This window comes from Pseudopipra pipra, chromosome 14, assembly GCF_036250125.1.
Source record: "Pseudopipra pipra isolate bDixPip1 chromosome 14, bDixPip1.hap1, whole genome shotgun sequence".
Taxonomy (NCBI): Eukaryota; Metazoa; Chordata; class Aves; order Passeriformes; family Pipridae; genus Pseudopipra; species Pseudopipra pipra.
Genome location: NC_087562.1, coordinates 20,511,235 through 20,529,751, shown reverse-complemented (window position 1 = coordinate 20,529,751; position 18,517 = coordinate 20,511,235). Strand labels below are relative to the sequence as shown.

The window sequence follows — 18,517 nt, the reverse complement described above, 5'->3', positions numbered from 1 at the left end:
GCTCACAGGGTGTTTAAGTGCACGGGCCTGCTCGGCTGCTGGAAACAAGATTATTGTCATTCAAGGGCATGTCCACAGAAATACAGTGTCTGTCAAGCAGGACTTGAGTGCATTGAATGCAAAACCTGAGTCAGCTACAGAGAGACTTTTAACAACCTGGCTTTGCACTTCTTATCCTCGACAATTCAGATGGGATCATGCCTTTGATTCCATAAAAATGGTACTGTTTCTATATTTACTATCTATTTCAGTTAATCTGTTTCTGTGTTAATTTAAAAAAAGAATACCATGGGCATTTCTGTAAGTGGGCAATTCTCACCTCTGTGGAATCACACTAATAGCACGACTGAAAGTCACAGAGGATTTGAAAAATTAAAGGTATCAGAGCAGGAGATACAACTATTGTTAAGTCTAGAGTTTCTTGTACTGCTCTATTTCCACACTTTCCACCTTCTCTGAAGCTTTCACCCACTACATTCTTTTCCTGAGCAGTTAGATTCAGCTCAGTGGTATTGCACAAAATGTCAGAGAAATAACCCAAATATGGAATTAATCTCGCTAGAATAAGAAAAGTATGAATCTTTTTGACTGATAAATTCTAGCTGTAAACCTAAATATTAGAAAAATTCTGACATTTCTGTTCTTCAGTGCTTTAAACAAGAAATTGAACCAACATGATCCCAAAAACGCACTTTCTCAAACTGTGCTTTCCATGCACAGCGTGGTCAGTGTCCTGCAGCATCAGCTCTCCTGAGTGACACAGAGAGCACTGGAGAAACCCTCTGAGGCACGAGAAACCTACCTGGCAGCACACCCTGAGCGAGGTTCAGCGTTCCCTCCCCTGTACAAATACTGCAGCCAGCACAGGAATGAGACAGCCACGGATATCTGACCTCCCTCAAAGATGGAGGGCTTAAAAGGTGGACGCAGGACTTACCTTCACCCACTGGAAACTTGTTGCCAGTTGACGTAGCATATTCCACACATCTGAAATCCACCCAGTGAGACTGGGAGCCACTGCAGGTGTCAGGTCTCTGCTGCCACGGACCCACTACTTCAACGCTGGCTGCAGACAAGGAGAAAGTCCATTAGAAATCCAATGCAGTGGTGGTACCATAATAAAAGGAAACTAAAGTCTACCCTATAAACTATCATAGCAGCCTAAAAAGAGCCTAAAGACAAGCAACTAAATGCTTCTTGTAATTTCAAGGAGAAAATTAGTAAATAGTCTTCACCTTAGAGTCACAGAATGGTTTGGGTTGAAAGGGACCTTAAAGCAAATCCTGCCCTGCCATGGTCAGGAACACCTTCTACTACAGGTTGCTCCAAGCCCTGTCCAACCTGGCCTTGGACATTTAACAAACTATTGCCAGAATGTTCCCATAACTAAAATGCTTGAGGTCATATCAAAAGTCTTTCACATATTTTTTATCTCCTGAAAAAAATCCTAAAAAACTGAGTTCTAGGGAAAAAGTCTGTTCTGGGAACATTATCCAACACAAGACACACTGTAGTGAAGAAAAGTAACAGCTGCAGATGCCATCAACCAACAAAATGTGCTTTGAACATTTCTAAGTGCTCTGAAGGCATATTAGAAAATTAGTGTTTTTACCATTATGATGGAGAAGGGAGTCAATTATTGTAGGAAGTAGAACTGTACTACAGTAGGAAAAAAAAATATCTAGGCTAAAGCATTTTAAGCAAGGAAACAAGCAAGAGATGGTTCTGCCTGTAAGAAGTTCATCTATACTTGTTTTGGTGGTTAAAATTCTTCCCCAAAAGGGTCAAGAATTTCAGCCATGCTGTAAAAAGTGTGCAGAAACAAAAGGAAACCTGCTGAGTCATTTCTTAGGAGGTAAGGCAAGTCTTTTCTCGAATTTAAATGAGTAAGTTAAGAATGCTCAGTTCACAGAGCAGTCTTTCATCACCCCGTGTGTTTCTGAGAACATGTTCCTCTACAAGTAAAATATAAATAAAATATATTTAATGTGACTGAATGCCATGGAAATACTCAGTGTGATCTATTGTTAAGTTCTGGTGTAGACACTGTATTTATGATGCCCATTTGAGACCTTGATAGATTCTTAAACAGCACTAAATGAATTCTAGGACTAAGATTCATTCTCACCAAGGAAACCAGGGTGGATTCCCCAGTACTTTCAGATTTAATAACTGAAAATTTCTAGGACAAATTATTGAAAAATAGTCTCTGCAACTTGAGTCGATACACCGAAGTCAGTAATTTTCTTCAGTGTTTAACTGTTGTCTGGTCTATAGCAATCCTCCGTTTTATACCCACTTTTCACCCCCGTTAAAGCAATCAAGTTTTAATTGCAAAAAACCAGTTCAGCAGCACAGGCCAAATTTCAAAGTTCCCAGCAAAAGTGTAGAGAAACAAAATAGGCAGGCATTGGTTGAATAGGTAATATTCAATATTGCAAAACCATATTTCACACTTATTCCACCAAGGAAAGAAATAAAATCATGTGGCTTCTCTGGCCACTCGTGGCTGCAGATATGCTGACTTACTGTTTTAAAAATTTGGGCTCATGTTCTATAAAAAATCACATTCCTAGAAAGTGAATTTTGCTCTATGAAATAATCATTTGTGTGATGACTGAGTCACTAATATAAAATCCCTTGGTTTATAAAAATACTCCACACATGCAACACATTTATGCAATTTGCTATGAAGTACCTATGGCATTTTAAACTATGCTCATTTTGCAAGCAAGTTTGTTTGTTTTTTTCCAAAAAGGACCCTTTGTAACTAATTCACAATTCAGATGAATTAATGAAAAGAAAGACTAAAACTGAATAAACTCTCTCATTTTGATAATTTGTTCAGTGTCTTTACAGACAACAACATCTTTATGGATGACTTTGCAGCTCAAGATTCCTTTATGCTCAAGGCATTTGAAGTTGCTTGGATAAGTATTTCTAAAATATCTCTTACATATCCCTGTGGTCTAATTTTATGAGCTCTGGTTTTGCTCTTAAAAGCAGCAAATGGTTGATAAAAATCCTGCCAGTCCTCAACCTGGCCTGCTACACTGTGAAGCTTTTCCCTGTGCAAACACCTGACCACCAGTGAAGTGACCACGTAAATCACACAATGGGTTGGGTTGGAAGGGGCCTTAAAGATCATCTTGTTCCAAGCTTCAAATAACAAATAATAATTTTACTCTCAAGTACAGGCTCCATTCTTCAGTTACACTGCATTTCAACAGATATCAGGGCTTACAAATCAATATTTTTTGTAGCACTAACCATTATTTGAAGTAGGTAAATCTTCATATTAACATCAAGCAAGGAGAAACTCCTCCAGATATCAATTTTCATGAAAAACGTGGTTTAAGACGGCTGAATGATTACTATAGCAGGCAAAACAGTTTAGCTGATTAATTGATATTTATGTATCAGATACCTATTTATTTACTATCGTTATTTTATTTATCGGATGCCTATTATTTACTGTATAATATGGTTTTATTTTCTTATTTTCTGCCACAGCTGAATATGCCTTCAATAATGTAGTTCTAATTACTCTATAACCTTTACAAAAGGGAGAAAAGCCAAAAAAGCCCCAAGTTCTGTATTTACAGAAGGCTGTTTCAAAGCCCAACTATAATTACAAGAAAACTCAAAAACCCCTCAATTAAACTGTTCCAATACCCCAAATAGATTTGCCACAGTGGCACTTTAAATCAAACCAAGCCCAACAAGATTTTTGGGGGGGTAAAAGAAGCCGTGGCTGCAGAGCTGGTTTATGCAAAGTGACAACTCCAACAATTTGGAAATGTTGCTGGTTGGAGGGGAAAAGGCCCCCCAGGCATTGTCACTATGGTAATTACTGCACAATGCCTGATGTGAAATGGGCAGTGCTGGGCCCAAGCAGCAGCTGAATCCTGCATTGTTCTCACATGATAAAAAGATTTGAAAGTCTGAAAAGCAGAGGAACGGAATCTCACAGCTTCTTAGAGTCCCCTCTGAAAGGGCCATTGTAACATCATCATAAATCCTGGGCTCCCCAGGCACTTGACAACTAAAGCAGTGGACAATAGAATTCTTGTGTTGAACAAAACACTCCTTGTCTGCCAAAGGGCTTATCTGCTTCATTTACAAATGTCTTTCTTTGTAGCAAAATAATTCCCTATTAGAAAAACTATTAGGAACAGCACTAAATAAATATTCACAGCTTTGTGGGCTGTTTGGCAAAGTGAATAAACTAATACAATCACAGAGCATGCAAAATATGAGATTTATATCAAGGAAACCCAAAACAACCCTGAACCTCTATTTATTTTCATTTTCCCTTTTCCTGATTGCAGGGAATTATGCTGCTGACACATTTGTCTCTATAAAAAAGACCCAGGTACATTATCACTAAAAGAGAGGAAAAATATTAGAAATCTGCAAAGATCTCAGATTGGAGCAAAATTGTATCCAATGTGCTCCTAAAATTAAATGTTTCCAGAAGAGCAATTACAGAAATAAACTTGGGAACATATGTGAGAGTTTAATGAAATAGAGACAAATTACTCATAGTCATCAAAGGATTTAAACTGTGGATTTATAACTATGTACGTTGAGGTCCCAGTTACTGAGAGATACAAAAGCATCAGGGATCAGTTGTTGCAAAGAAAAAGTGCCAGATTATTGCAACTTTGTTCAAGCCCAATGAAAATTCTGGTAGCTATCACAGAAATGACCCTAAAATATCTTGTATATATGACACTTCCAAAAGCATTTCTAACATAGTCAGAATTTCATTGCCTCAAGTTTCCACACAAAGTTATTTAATTATAGTTTGCTAGAGAAGTGCTTTTGGAAAGACAACTGACACCATGCCCAAGTATTACTGAAGGAAAACGTCATCAATCTAAATTATTGCTCAAGCAAAGGGTACTTGACCATATTCGAAGTCCCAGAGTCATTTGTACAGCTGAATTAAAACCTGAAGAGATTCAAACTTATTCAAATCCAATATGGAAACAACATTTTTACACAGCCCAGGTAAATGGACTGAGTGGCTGAATGAGGTTTTTTTCCCCAGACTACAAAAATACAGGTATTTATAACCTGCATATTAAACAGATACTAAAATATTCAGAATGTACACAATAAACAACAACAATACTGGTAAAATGCAAAAAGAAAGCACCTAACACAATTAAAAATACAAATAATGCAGGTTTAAGCTCACAAGGCGAACCCAAGATTTAGGAATATGTGAGCTTTCCATGGTTCTACCATGAATTTGCAGTCTGACCCTGCCACACATCACTTAACCTTGGAGCCATTTCTAAAAGTAAGCAAAGACCCACTGTAAAACATTCCACACATGAAAAATGTACTAATCAGTGTAAAAATCAGAGGAAAGAGACCCGAATTCAGAGCTCCCATGTGCCAGCTGAGGATCTCTACTGTTTGGGTGCAGAGCTTCCCCATTTTTTCTGTCACCTTCTCTCCTCAGTGAATAATTATCTGTTCTAAAGATGTATGCACAAGTTCTGATTTAACATGAAGTTTAAACTTGACTTCCCATATGTCATTTTTGATGTTTGCTATTCTGTGCTGTGCAGTGCCCAAACTCCCCTCTCTCCTGAAGCTGTATCATCTGTATAAATATAATTTACATGAAGTTATTCTGATCATTTTGGCAATTTGCAATTCAGGAACACAGCTTCAACAAAATCTGTTTCCTGCCAGCTCTCAGTTTTATTCTAGTTCCTACTACATGGCACACAAGCACACCCTATTTTTATATAGTGGGTAGTCTCTGTTCAGGTATAAAAAAATGGGTCTGCACTGAAGTTTAAGTCTCTTAGTGCACAATAGGCATTTAGTCCTGCTAGAGAACATGGATCTGGGGGCCTTGACCAGGAGAACGGTGTCCTTGGTGTATATAATTTGCTCCTGCAAGTTATTATCTTGGCATCTAAATAAGCTTATGCTGGGAATCACCTTCCGGGAGAATCTTTTTCTACTTATAGAGTCAGCTAAACCAAGGAATGTGAATCCCACATGCAGCAACCAACACAGCAGCCTAGAATAATTTAGGCGGGAAGGGACCTCTGGAGGTCGCCTGGTCCAACTCCACCACTGAAAGCAGCACCAAATTCAATGTTAACTTAGGTTATTAAGGCTGTCACTTCATTAATGTCCATAGCTGAAATTAGAGCATGACCAGGATCTCTACGGACACTTTGAGGATGACCATGTAATGCTGAAAGATGGTGCAAAGGAAGAGAACAAAACAAAGAGCAAGAATTGCATCAGAAAGAAAAAAAAGGTAATCTTGTATAATCTGCCTTATAAATACCCATGCAATTACAGGGTCTTCTAGCAGGCTGGGGTAAATAACTCTGACTGACCACCCTTCAGAGCCTGGGGGGTGTTTGCGCTGTGCTGTGTTCTCTCTGGAGCACCCCCAGCACCTGCAGCTGCCAAAGGTGTCCCTCATGCGGGGACAAGGCAAGAGTTCCTCTTTCTGCTTTTCACCACCTCAGTACTTGAATGCTTGACATGATTTTTATCCCCTCCTGGTTCTGAGGCAGGAAGGTGTTAATGTCTGTATCCCACAGCTCTGAGTTCAGTCCTGGAGAAGCGAAGTTTTCAACACAATTTACATAAGAAACCTGACATAAAATGAGGCTTGAAAACAGGTTTTGAATCAAAGAATTGTACTATCTTGTCCCTTCCTCCAGAAGGAAAGGACCTTGCCACTCAGAATGACGACTTGTGGAAGGCAGGACACACAAGAAAAGGACAAAACACAAGAGCTGCAGAGAAGGTTTCACACAAACGAGGTTCTGTTCAAATAGGTTTTGAACAGCCTGCTTCTCTTTCTTATGAACTATTCTGATTTTACATTATACTCTTCCCAAACATTCCCCCTTGATATTCCCATCCCTTCTCCACGCTGTTGAGTGCTGACTAACACTGAGCAGGTTGCAGAGCCACAAGCAGGGAGAGGAGGCACTGGCCGGTGCCAAACACGGTGCGTGGAAAAGTCATCGAGCATCCTGAACATTGAGAGCTGAAGGCCACAAATCATGGCAGAAATGAAACTAAAAACAGAGTAGCTGTGAGCTCTCATGAGAAATAAAAATACATCTAAATGCTTTGCAGAATGTTAACAGACTGCACACTAGAGCCCAAATCTCATCCATCTGAGGCCAAATTAAACATCAGTACAGAAAAGGTTTGTGTGGGCTCACAAGGAACAAATTAGCCCCTGCAAGTCACATGAGCACCCAGATCCTGTGCTCCCCCAGTACAATATGACTTTATCAACCTTTTCTTGCTTTTGGGTCACAAGGGCCTGGAGGCAAACACCAGGCCCTTGAGGATAAAGTCTGTATTAATTAGCTTCATGCTGCTCCAGTCCCATCCTATCCAGGTACTAAGAATACAAGTGGATTGGGAGGCCTGGAGGCAGGTATGTTCTGTCATTTTAAATATCATAAATCAAGCCCTCTGTTTCAATGTTTCCAACTTCTCTGAGTTTCTTCTAAATACTAAATTTAGAAGAAGAGGACCCACAGCAAGTAGCTACATATTTTTTGTACATATATGCCTATATAGATATATATGCACAAAAATTGATATATATACCATTTTGTCATGCATAAACAAATATTTCTGTGTACCACGCTATATGTAATTTGAATTCCTTACATGTGGGAAAAGTACTTCATTTGTACTCCAAAACCTGACTTTTCATATTTGTTGTCTAGCAGATAATCTCAAATGTGTTCTTGAACCACCACCAGTAAAAGGTACATATAAGTCCTCTCCTGGAAAAATGTTATGCATGCAAAGCAACCCAGATCAGTTAGTCCCTTTGCAAGAGGAAAACAGAGTTGCTCCAAAGCCTTCTAAGTCGTACTGGAACTCAGCTTCCACCAGCAGCAGATGTCAGACACTGTGGATTGGAGCTTGTCACCAGAGAAAGATTTTTATGGCAAATTTTCCTTACAGTTGCTTTTTTTCTTCTAGTTTGTTTCCTCCCCTTGCCATTTTACTATTCTTTGGTGCTTTTCTTCCACTAAACTCAACGATCCCTGTGGGTCTCTTCCAACTCAGCATATCCTGTGATTCTGTAAACACGAGTGGCCAGATCCTTCCTCCAGAGCAGACTGTCTTCACTAGCATTTGGGGCTCTATTTATATTATCTTTCTCTGCTACCAATTTCAGTAGGTTGTTCTCTATTTCTTTCCTCTGGTTTTCTTCTGCTCTCTTTTATCAATCTCTTCTAGTGACCTAAAAAGAAATGTAAAAATTGAGAGCCACTCAAGTATAAGCTGAATGCCCCCATTAGTCAAGCTGTAGGGGACACTCAGCACAGAAAATAAATTCAACTAACCTTTCGAAAAATCTTTATATAAATGTTCTAAAAAATCATCCTGCTGGTTCCAAGTCCACTGGAGACACCCAAGAAAGAACAATTCTGAGACATCAGAGATACCATAAAGAAGAATAGTTCAGAATCTGTCCAAGAGACTCAAGAGAGACAGAACTCTTTGGTCTCAGGGACATTTTTTCCCTACCTCCTTCCTTTTATTAATAAATAAAGAAAAGAAGAGTTGTTCAAAGTCACCACAGAGATCTGACGTTTCTGAATTTCCGTGTGCCTCATTCAACTCTCTGAATATCCCTGTGATCCCAGGAAGATACATGATTCATTCTGGGGAGCCTATTGCAAATGCAGCAATGACTCTTCAAACATTTGTAAAGCTTTTAAAAAAAGTTTTAATTCAGTTTTATTTCTGGACCAAATACATCTCTTTGCCTATTCCTACTCCATTCTCCTCCCAGACTCGCAGAAGTCATGGCTTGTCTAGCTCTAGGGAGGGTGGAAGGAAGGGAAAATGGATAGTAAATTCATTTTAGGTCAACCAAAAGGCATCCTGTTTCAGTCTTTCCTAGTTGTCATTTTCTTTTGTGTTTCCTCAAATGACATTACACTTGGCTTCTCAATAAAGGACAAGGCAATGCCAAACACATTAATTTGTCCACGAAACAGTCTCTAGGTGTTGACCAAAGAAAGCTTAAAAATGCAGAGAGACAAGCTAAACGTTGATGATTCAAAAAAAAAAGCCTTTTAAGTGGTACATTTCAGTTTTCAGGACTGAACAACACTGACCAACTGGTGTTTGGATACAATCCTCAAGAGTATGTAATTTTTAAGAAATGGTAATTAGAGATACATCTAAATATCATGGAGTAAGCAAAGAACTTGGAAAGACCAGGAGCATCTGACGATACCTGGTGTGCATTTTCTACTCACAACCCATACAGATTTCCAGAATTTCAGCAATATTTTTAGCAAGAATGATATGATTTTCTACTACCTACATTTCAGGGTATTCCACTCCAGAAATTACAATTTATTTCTATTTTTTTATGGAGTTATTTGTTTTTGGTAACAAGCCTCACAATTTGTTCTTGAGAACTGAAACATAAACACAGATACATATTTCAGCTGCATCAGGTAATGAAGTGCTTGTAACACTGAACTTCACAGTCCAAATTAACCAGAATAGTCAATGATATTAATATTTAACATGTTTATGCTCTTCATTATGCCTCCCAAATACCACCAAGGCTTTAATTTTCTGTAGTGTAATTATTATGAGCTATGAGCGAGTGCATTATGAGGTTTCTTCAAAACAACGATTGTGAAGTAGAAATACACATAACCAAATAATAACAGAGCAAATGCTCTGCATCTTCTGGAAAAACTGCATAATTAGGAAAAGATTACTATATCGATGGGTTTTGCCTGATGGAGACAGTCCTAGGTGCTATACAGTGGCTTTAAATAACAGAGAGCTCCAGAATACCACTAGCAATCATCTAGCAAACTCATATTCAACCAACAAAAAGGCTATATCTACAAAAATATGAGGATGATATGAAAGTAAAAAAAAACCCACCCCAAATAAACAAACAAGCCCACATTGGCTGAAAGCTGAGAACCTCTCTCCACTATTTAAAATATTTCAAAAATGCAGCTACTCTCTAAGTTTCAGTGTTTTTCTTTTGTGACTCAGCCAGGAATGCCCAGTGTTTATATATCCAGTCAAAAAGGGAGATTGCATATGGCAATAACCTAAATGGGAGGGGGGGGGGGGGGGACGGGACGACTCAGCCTGGAGAAAAGGAGGCTCAGGGGGGACCTTCTGGCTCTGCAACCCCCTGACAGGAGGGGGGAGCCGGGGGGGGTCGGACTCTGCTCCCAGGGAACAAGGGACAGAAGGAGAGGGAACGGCCTCCAGCTGTGCCAGGGGAGGGTCAGGTTGGACAGGAGGAGGAATTTCCTCCTGGAAAGGGTGGTGAGGCCTTGGCAAGGGCTGCCCAGGGAGGTTTGGAGTCCCCAGCCCTGGAGGTGTCCCAGGAAGGCCTGGCCGTGGCACCGAGTGCTCTGGGCTGGGGGACAAGGGGGGCATCGGGCACAGGGGGGATCCATGGGCTGGGAGGGCTTTTCCAACATTAATGCTTCTATGATGCCATGATTCTAATGCCTAGTAAAAATCAAAGATAACTTTATAATCATGAAAGGAGCCATGATTGTGCAGAACTGTGGCTCTCCACAGAAGCATGGAAAAGTCTGTTTGCCAATAGCTTATCTAAAAAATATAAGGGGGATAATTTTCATACAGCAGTAACATTTTTCCTTTTCAAGTGAATTGGACAGGGATGGAAGAATATTCTAGGTCATAACTTAAGCCTCCTGGGTGGCCTCGGGCAGATTTGCTGGGAATATCTACACAGTGTATTTCTGGCAGATGTGAGCTTTTTCCAAGTTGAGTTGAAGCTGAATAAATGTGGTTAGAAGAGCACACTGTGCCCAACCCACCACGTCCTCCTGTGAGCAGAGGCATAGGAGCTTGTGATCAGAGCTGCTAATTCAGATTTGGCACAATGATAAACATGTTTGTGTAGCTCTGGTGGGCTGAGATTCCATCTGCCAACAATAGGCTTTGTGGACGTGACCTCTGCCCCTCAGCTCCACCACTGAGCTGGAGAGAATAATTAACGCCTGCATCTGAAAATGGCACTGGGAAGGTAAGTAATTTACTCTCACAATCCCAGAATCACAGAATCTCCTGAGCTGGAAGGGACCCACAAGAACCATCCAGTCCAACCCCTGGCCCTGCACAGGCCCAGCCCCAGGAGTCACCCCCTGTGCCCCAGAGGATCAGCCAAACCCTCCTGGAGCTCTGGCAGCCTTGGGGCTGTGCCCACTGCCCTGGGGAGCCTGGGCAGTGCCCAACCAGCCTCTGGGGGAAGAACCTTTGGCTGAGATCCAACCTGAGCCTGCCCTGACACAGCTCCAGCCATTCCCTGGCTGCTGTCCCTGGTCCCCCCAGAGCAGAGCTCAGTCCCTGCCCCTCCTCTGCCCCTGCCCAGGAATTGGAACTGCACTGAGGTCTCCCCTCAGTCTCCTCTGCTCCAGCTGAACACACCAAGTGCCCTCAGTGTCCTCACACAATTTCAAATCAAGGCCCTTCCCCATCTCCGTGTCCCTCCTTTGGACGCCCTAAAACTGGACTGATGTAGCCATAGAGTTATTACTTCAGGGAAACAGCCTTTTTCCATATGTATGCCATGGAAATGAGCCACAATAAGGCTGTTACACATTTAATGTGCAGTTGCTGAGCTCTCTATTTGTACAACAAAAATAGATATGCATGTCTTTGGATTCATCTTCAAGTTCATGAGACTTGTGAGCACTTGACAACTCGACATACCTAAACAAACCTGTTATTTTGTTTTCAGAAAGTGTCAGCCTGAGTTCTATGGAAACAAGCCACCAAAGGAGTTTACCTGAGAGTGTGGACAACTTGGCTTCAACACCTTGCTGATTCTCCAGTCAGTATTCACAACAATGGTAATTATAATGAAGCCCTTTCTAACAGACAGCATTCTGCATGCTAAATTATGGCTGAACACTTCAGAAAATTCATTTGAGACATTTCAAATGGCAATAACAAGCTTTCCCACTCCCTTTTAAAAAAAGAAATCTAATTATTCATTCTGTCAATCTCATGCAAAATGTTCATTGTTTTTACATTATTGTTTTCCTTTTACTGTAACTACAGTGCCCAGAGAAAGAGCATGAGGAATAAACCACAGAAACCACACTAAATGTTGGATTCTTCCTTTTATATTTTGTATTTTATTCAAGTCCTGGTTTTATGTTTTTATTTTTCAGGGCACAGGAACTTCCCCAGCCACATATGAGAAAATAAACCTCAACAATCCCCCACATCAAGATAGTATAATTTTATGAGCAGTTACATAAATTATCTTCCGAATATTTTGTGGAGAAATATCTTGTGGTATTGAGAAATACACATGGTTGTAATTCAAGAAGGCAAGATTTCGTGCTTTAAAGCACTGTACAACGGACTGAAACAAAAATGAGCAAAAGTCACAAGTTTCAGAGCAAGATCTGGAGCTGCATCAAAGGAATAAATGTAGATGGGAGCAGGGAAGCCCAGACATCTGCGCAGCACCAGGGCAAACCAGGCACTGTAGGATGTCTTTCAATCGTAAGCACTGAGTAACTGAGTCAATTAAAAATAATAATGGAAGGAAAGGACACTTACAGGGAGGATGAAAAATAATCCAAAACATCAAAGGTATTTGGGAGCATAAATTCTATCAGAATTCTGAAGTTTTTGTGATTAAATCACATTGACTTTGAAAAAACTTGTCATCCTGTGCATTTGAAGACCTTCCCCCATACCAGCAAACTCAAACCTCATAGTTAAATGTAGTAAATCCACATCTGCAATGAAACTTAAGTGCAACTGCTTGGTTCATTTCAGCAAATATAATTTATTGCAATTTTAAAAAATAGAGTCAGCATTAGAGTTATGCTATACAGAAAACTTTCCTAGGAACTATGCAGGCAGGGAGGAGGCTGCTCTCCAGGCTCCTGTGTGTCCGGGGTGAAAGGCTGCCTGCACACCCCTCAGGGACGTGCCCAGCTCGGGTGAGTGACAGTCTAAAGATGCTGGAGGGACATCCCGACTCAGGAGCAGTCCCAGGGGCCACCTCATCCCACTGTACCCGGATTTCCCCCCTGCCACCTTTAAGAACCCTCTGCCACCTCTCCCATGGCCCAGCAGGGGCCCTGTGGGACCCCAGGCTTCCTAACTCAGCTCTGAGTAGAACAGAGCAACTTGTGAAACAGAAATACAACTTTAGCTGTCTTGAGGGAAAAAAAAAAAGGAAAAGGAGCCTTAAGAATGAAACCAGGAAGCTTTGAAGAGCCAGCAGGCTCCCATGTTAGCCATATGCCTTCATATGTCTGTTCTGTGGGAGTGTTACAGCTCCTGCTGTTCCATTCTTCACTTTTTAAAGAAAATGTTACAAGGCCACAAGGACTCACAAACATTTGTTGACATTTCTTCTGGGTCAGCCTTAGGAGGCCTGCAAGAATTTAAGCATATGGCAGTATTTAGTTGCATGAGGGAATGGGTTGTTTCAGAGAAAAGTGGTATTTAGTTGCAAAACAGTTTAATCCATCATAAAGGTTTTAAATTTTTTGGCCCAAGTCCAAACTTTTCTCATTATAGTTTTCACATTATATTTTTAAAGCAACAGAAGCTTATCCACTGAGCTGGTTGTGGGAAATACTTCACAATGTTTTCTACCGTCCTCCACACAAATAATACCCTGATCTGGGGTTGCAGATCCAACAGATTTGATGCGTGTTTAGATGTGAAAAGGGGACAACAAAGAAGAGATCATTTGAGTAATGAAATGAAGATTATTTCTCAAACTTGCTAAAGGACACAGAACCTTTGGCATTTTGAACCACGAGATTAATTGGGTTCTCACATGTTTCAATAGCAGTACATGTGCATTTGCAAAGCAGAAAAATGGGATTTCCAAGGCTTTGCCTTGTTATTCAGCTAACACTGTTCTAGTCAGCTCCCAACAAAGGCACAATACTTACTGGCACTCTTTATGTCTCACTGTTAGAAAAAAATACATTGCACACTGAGAGCTGAGCTGAGGTTTGTCTCAAGCCATGAACAAAGGGCAGTACAATGTTCAACTTCCCCGAAACCTCTCTGGGAACACCCCTGATCCAGCTGGACTGAGCTGCAGCAGGGATGGAGGTAAGGCCTGTGCAGCCCCTTTTTCTTCACTGCCTGTTTCCTCCAGTGTCAACTGAAGGAGAGCAGGTTTAGGTGGGGTATAAGGAAGAAATCTTTCCCTGTGAGGGAGGCCCTGGTACAGGTTGCCCAGAGAAGCTGTGGCTGCCCCTGGATCCCTGGAAGTGTCCAAGACCAGGTTGGATGGGGCTTGGAGCAACCTGGGCTGGTGGGAGGTGTCCCTGCCCATGGCAGGGGGTGGCACTGGATGGGCTTTAAGGTCCCTTCCAACCCAAACCATTTTGGGATTCTGTGATTACAGCCCACAAACATAGGAGCTTCTGCCCCTCTTTCCCCTTCCATGCTATTAAACACATCACAATCTTGTCTATTAGTTGTATAGCAGAGTATTTAAAATGAGTAATTTAAGCAGCTGAAATGGAAGATCTTGCACAAAAAACAAAGATACAAGAGCCATTCTTCGTTAAAAATATTTTTCCCCCAAAATATAGAACAAGCATGTTTTTAAAAGGAAGACCTAATCCAGAAATTACACCATTCCTACAACATTCTGTTAACTAATATCTAATCTAACACATGAACCAGTATGAACTAGGAGTGGTCAGACAAGCTATCCCTCTGCTTTTGAACAACATTGGGAAGCCTCAGAAGGAACCCAAGCGTATTTTACTGAAAATATTTGTATGAAATTCATGTATGAATGATTGAGATGGATAGAGAAATTTTATAGAAATTCTGAGGAAAACCAAAGACATCTAAATTTAACAAGTGTATTGCACAAATAAACACAACATCTGGATGAAGAAGTTTAAAAGAGGCAGCACACTTCAACATGCACCTCCTTAGGGGTTCATCAGCTGGTAGCAGACAAGGTTAGGTCATTGCCTGTGCCCTCAACCAGATGAATAAAAGTTGTTTATATGTCTTATTTTAACCCAATTATAGACTGGAAAAGCATTGAATATTCTGAAATTTGAAAAGAATCAGAGGACAAACTTTTGTCATTACAAATTTTGTGGACACATAAAAGATGCGAATAAAACTTCAAGGTCAAGTTACTTTTATCCAACTTTCATACTCTCAACCAAAATGACATCCAAATTTGGTTAGAGGTCACTGGCCAAAATGTTGCAAACTGTGTAGCCCTTAAGAAACAGAGCACGTTCCATCCTACAAAGCTTTGCAAAAAAAGTTTCTATAATTTTGCTGAAATTAAGTTGACATTTCCTGAAAGTTACCCACTTATGTTTAACCTTTATCCAAAATTACCTTTTATTCTAAACTCTTTGATAATAAAATGCACGAGGCATTCAGGGAAGGTAAAATCTGAATTTCAGAATCCAGTTCTCAGCAATGATCACAACCAGGCAAACACAGATCTCTATGAGAAAGTACCAGTGACTTCAGAGAAAACCTAGTCAAAAAACACACTGACTTTCAGCTTCCACATAATAAATCTTAGCACTTAGGAACAGGAAGATTTGTGCTTAAAAGCTGAATTAGACAATGATGAAAGGTCCTGACTATAGAAGACACATTGCACAGTATAAAGAATTTTGTGTCCTTGATGGAAATAGCTGCAAAGATATTGGTCAGATGCTCATATGATGCAGCAAATAAAAATTAGAAGCTGAAAACAAACAGTCTAATGCAGTAGTGCCCAACTTTGAAGCTGAATTCCAAGCTTAAAAATATGTGAGCCGGGTGGATCAAAAGATATATCAGCAGTGCAGGAAAAATAACAAAACAATGAATAAAAGGGACTGTGTGACTCATCCAGATGTCAGTAAGGAAATGCAATTAGAGAGCTGAAGCCATCAGCTTGTAACAATAACTAAAAGGTTAAAAATAAGTTCTGTGTATTCAAAGAGCGCCAGGAAGACTCAGCTGCAAACTTTCTGGTGCCTTCAATGGCAAGGGTGGACAGGGATTAAAGCTGGGAATTGTAAAGAAATTTTATAATGAAATTCATATTCTTGATAGAGGGCAAGACACACAAGTCCATTTTTATCTTTGAGTAGGGCAAACAGTGCAAATATTTCAAGTACCCCAGTGTGAATAAAAAAAGCCCGTTCAACTCTTGAGTCTACAAATCAATTTCTCAAGTAGAACAAAGAAATGATGAATTCAGTTCTGGATCTGGAGAGTATAAACAACTGAAAAGATAACAGTAGGAGTATGGAACAGCGAGGCTCTATTTGTGAGGGAATCCTACAATTCCCTGTGGGGTCTGAGGGTTTTCTGAAAGGTCTCAGCTCAGAGCAGTGTGCCAGGTGGGAAACTGGGGAACATGGTGGTGGTGCTGGGGGGAGGGTTGGAATGGATTGTCTCAGAGATCTTTTCCACCCCTAATGACCCTGTGATTGTGCTGCAGAATAGAGGATTTCACTGCTGCCTGTCTGACAAGAGATGAGCAGCTGTGCCTTGGACTGTGGGATGCAACTCCAACAATTGGTTGCATGAGGGAAACTTAACTCCAATCCTCTGAAAGAACAGGAGTTTGTTTCTACATTTATCTACTTCCTCCTAACTAATTCATTCCTCTTTCACATGACAAGATATTGAAGATAGCCTGATACACCCGTGAGCAATTATAAAACCTATGCAAATATTGCCAATGTATCTTTAAATATTCATTTCATATTAAAACATTTCTATCACATTCATGCACTTTTCAGATGCTATATCTGCAAATATTTCCTTGAATTCAGATTATCCTTTGCATTTGCTGAAACGGCATATTTTGTGTAACTATTCACAGCAGACTTTCAACTCATCATTGCTAATATTCCTGTCAGAAAGCTCCTCAAAGAATTGCACATCCATTTAGGAAACGGAAGGTTATCACATTACTTGTGCATCACATCAACACAACTCAAAATACATTGAATGGCTCCCAGAAAAACTCAGAAAAAACACAATTGCACTAACAATGCAAGTTAGTGACCTTGTGCAAGCTACTGAGGTGAGGAAAGCTGATGACATACACAGGTGTTTGATGAGTATTTTGGCGAAATTAACTAATTTTCAATTAATATATTAGTGTTTAACTGTCACATGAACATACTGCAAATGCAAAATCAGGATGACTCTCACTGAATGAATCCTTGTAAAAAAGTTAACTAATTCTATTAAAAAATACCTTAAAAATCAAGTATATATATATATACAAAATTACTTTTATATTAAACATATCCATAGTGTGTTATTAAAAGATACAATTCTAAAATAAATTACTGGAAATTAAGTTGATGCGGTTTAATACAGACCTGATGTGTCTCCAGCTGAAGTCAATGCAAGACTGTTGAATAAATTCCATTGGCAGCTACTTGCTTGTGCCTTAACATATTAGCCATTCTTTTGATGAAATCAATATTTAGTAATGATTTTTTTCACTTTTAAAACATTGTAGCTGTTTCTGAAAGTCATAAAATGTATACTGTCTTCTGCACAAACACAGAGGCAGAAAATATTGACTGTAAATTCTTCATTGCAACAAATCAACACATTTTCATAGAATCATAAAATGGTTTGGGTTGGAAAGGACCTTAAAGATCACCTTCCACCATCCCAGGTTTCTCCAAGCCCCGTCCAACCTGGCCTTGGACACTTCCAGGGATCCAGGGGCAGCCACAGCTTCTCTGGGAAACCTGGGCCAGGGCAACACCCTCACAGCCAAGAATTCCTTCCCCACATCCCATCTAACCCTGCCCTCTGTCCGTGGGAAGCCATTCCCCCTGTCCTGTCACCCCAGCCCTTGTCAATAGTCTCTCTCCATCTTCCCTGTAGCCCCTTCAGGCCCTGCAAGGCCACAGTCAGGTCACCCCAAAGCTTCTCCTCTCCAGGCTGAACAATCCCAACTCTCCCAGCCTTTCCTCCCAGCAGAGCTGCTCCATCCCTCTGCTCATCTTGGTGCCTCCTCTGGATTTTGCTCCAGCAGCTCCATGTCCTCGCTGTGCTGTTCCCCAGGGCTGGAGCAGCTCTGCAGGGGGGTCTCACCTGAGGGGCAGAGGGGCAGAATCCCCCCCTGCCCTGCTGCCCACACTGGGGGATCAGCCCAGGGCACGGGGGGTTCTGGGCTGGTTCATGTCCAGCCTGTCCCCCACCAGCCCCCCAGGTCCTTCTCCCAGGGCTGCTCCATCTGCTCATCCCCAGCCTGAATTGATCCTGGGGGCTGCCCTGGCCCAGGGGCAGCACAATCACTTGGCCCTCTTAAACCTCAGGAGATTACACAGACCTGGCTGGTGTGAGACTTTGTAAAGCCTCCTTAGCTGACTGGTTTCATTTCAACTATTTGTAATAAGCATCCCAAGAGTTTTTTTAAGTCAGACTCTTGGTGGCACAATATGTTCTCACTTGTTTCAACCTTTCA

At 40.8% G+C, this 18,517-nt stretch overlaps 1 protein-coding gene across 2 annotated transcripts in view; it reads right to left on the bottom strand.

Moving 5' to 3' along the window:
• Positions 1-18,517, bottom strand: part of CDH11 (cadherin 11) — an 82,179-nt gene that overhangs the window by 40,096 nt on the left and 23,566 nt on the right. For both annotated transcript variants that reach the window (XM_064671357.1, XM_064671358.1), the window contains exon 2: positions 938-1,066. The gene's annotated coding sequence lies outside the window, so the exon portion shown is untranslated. The remainder of the gene's footprint in view (positions 1-937; positions 1,067-18,517) is intronic.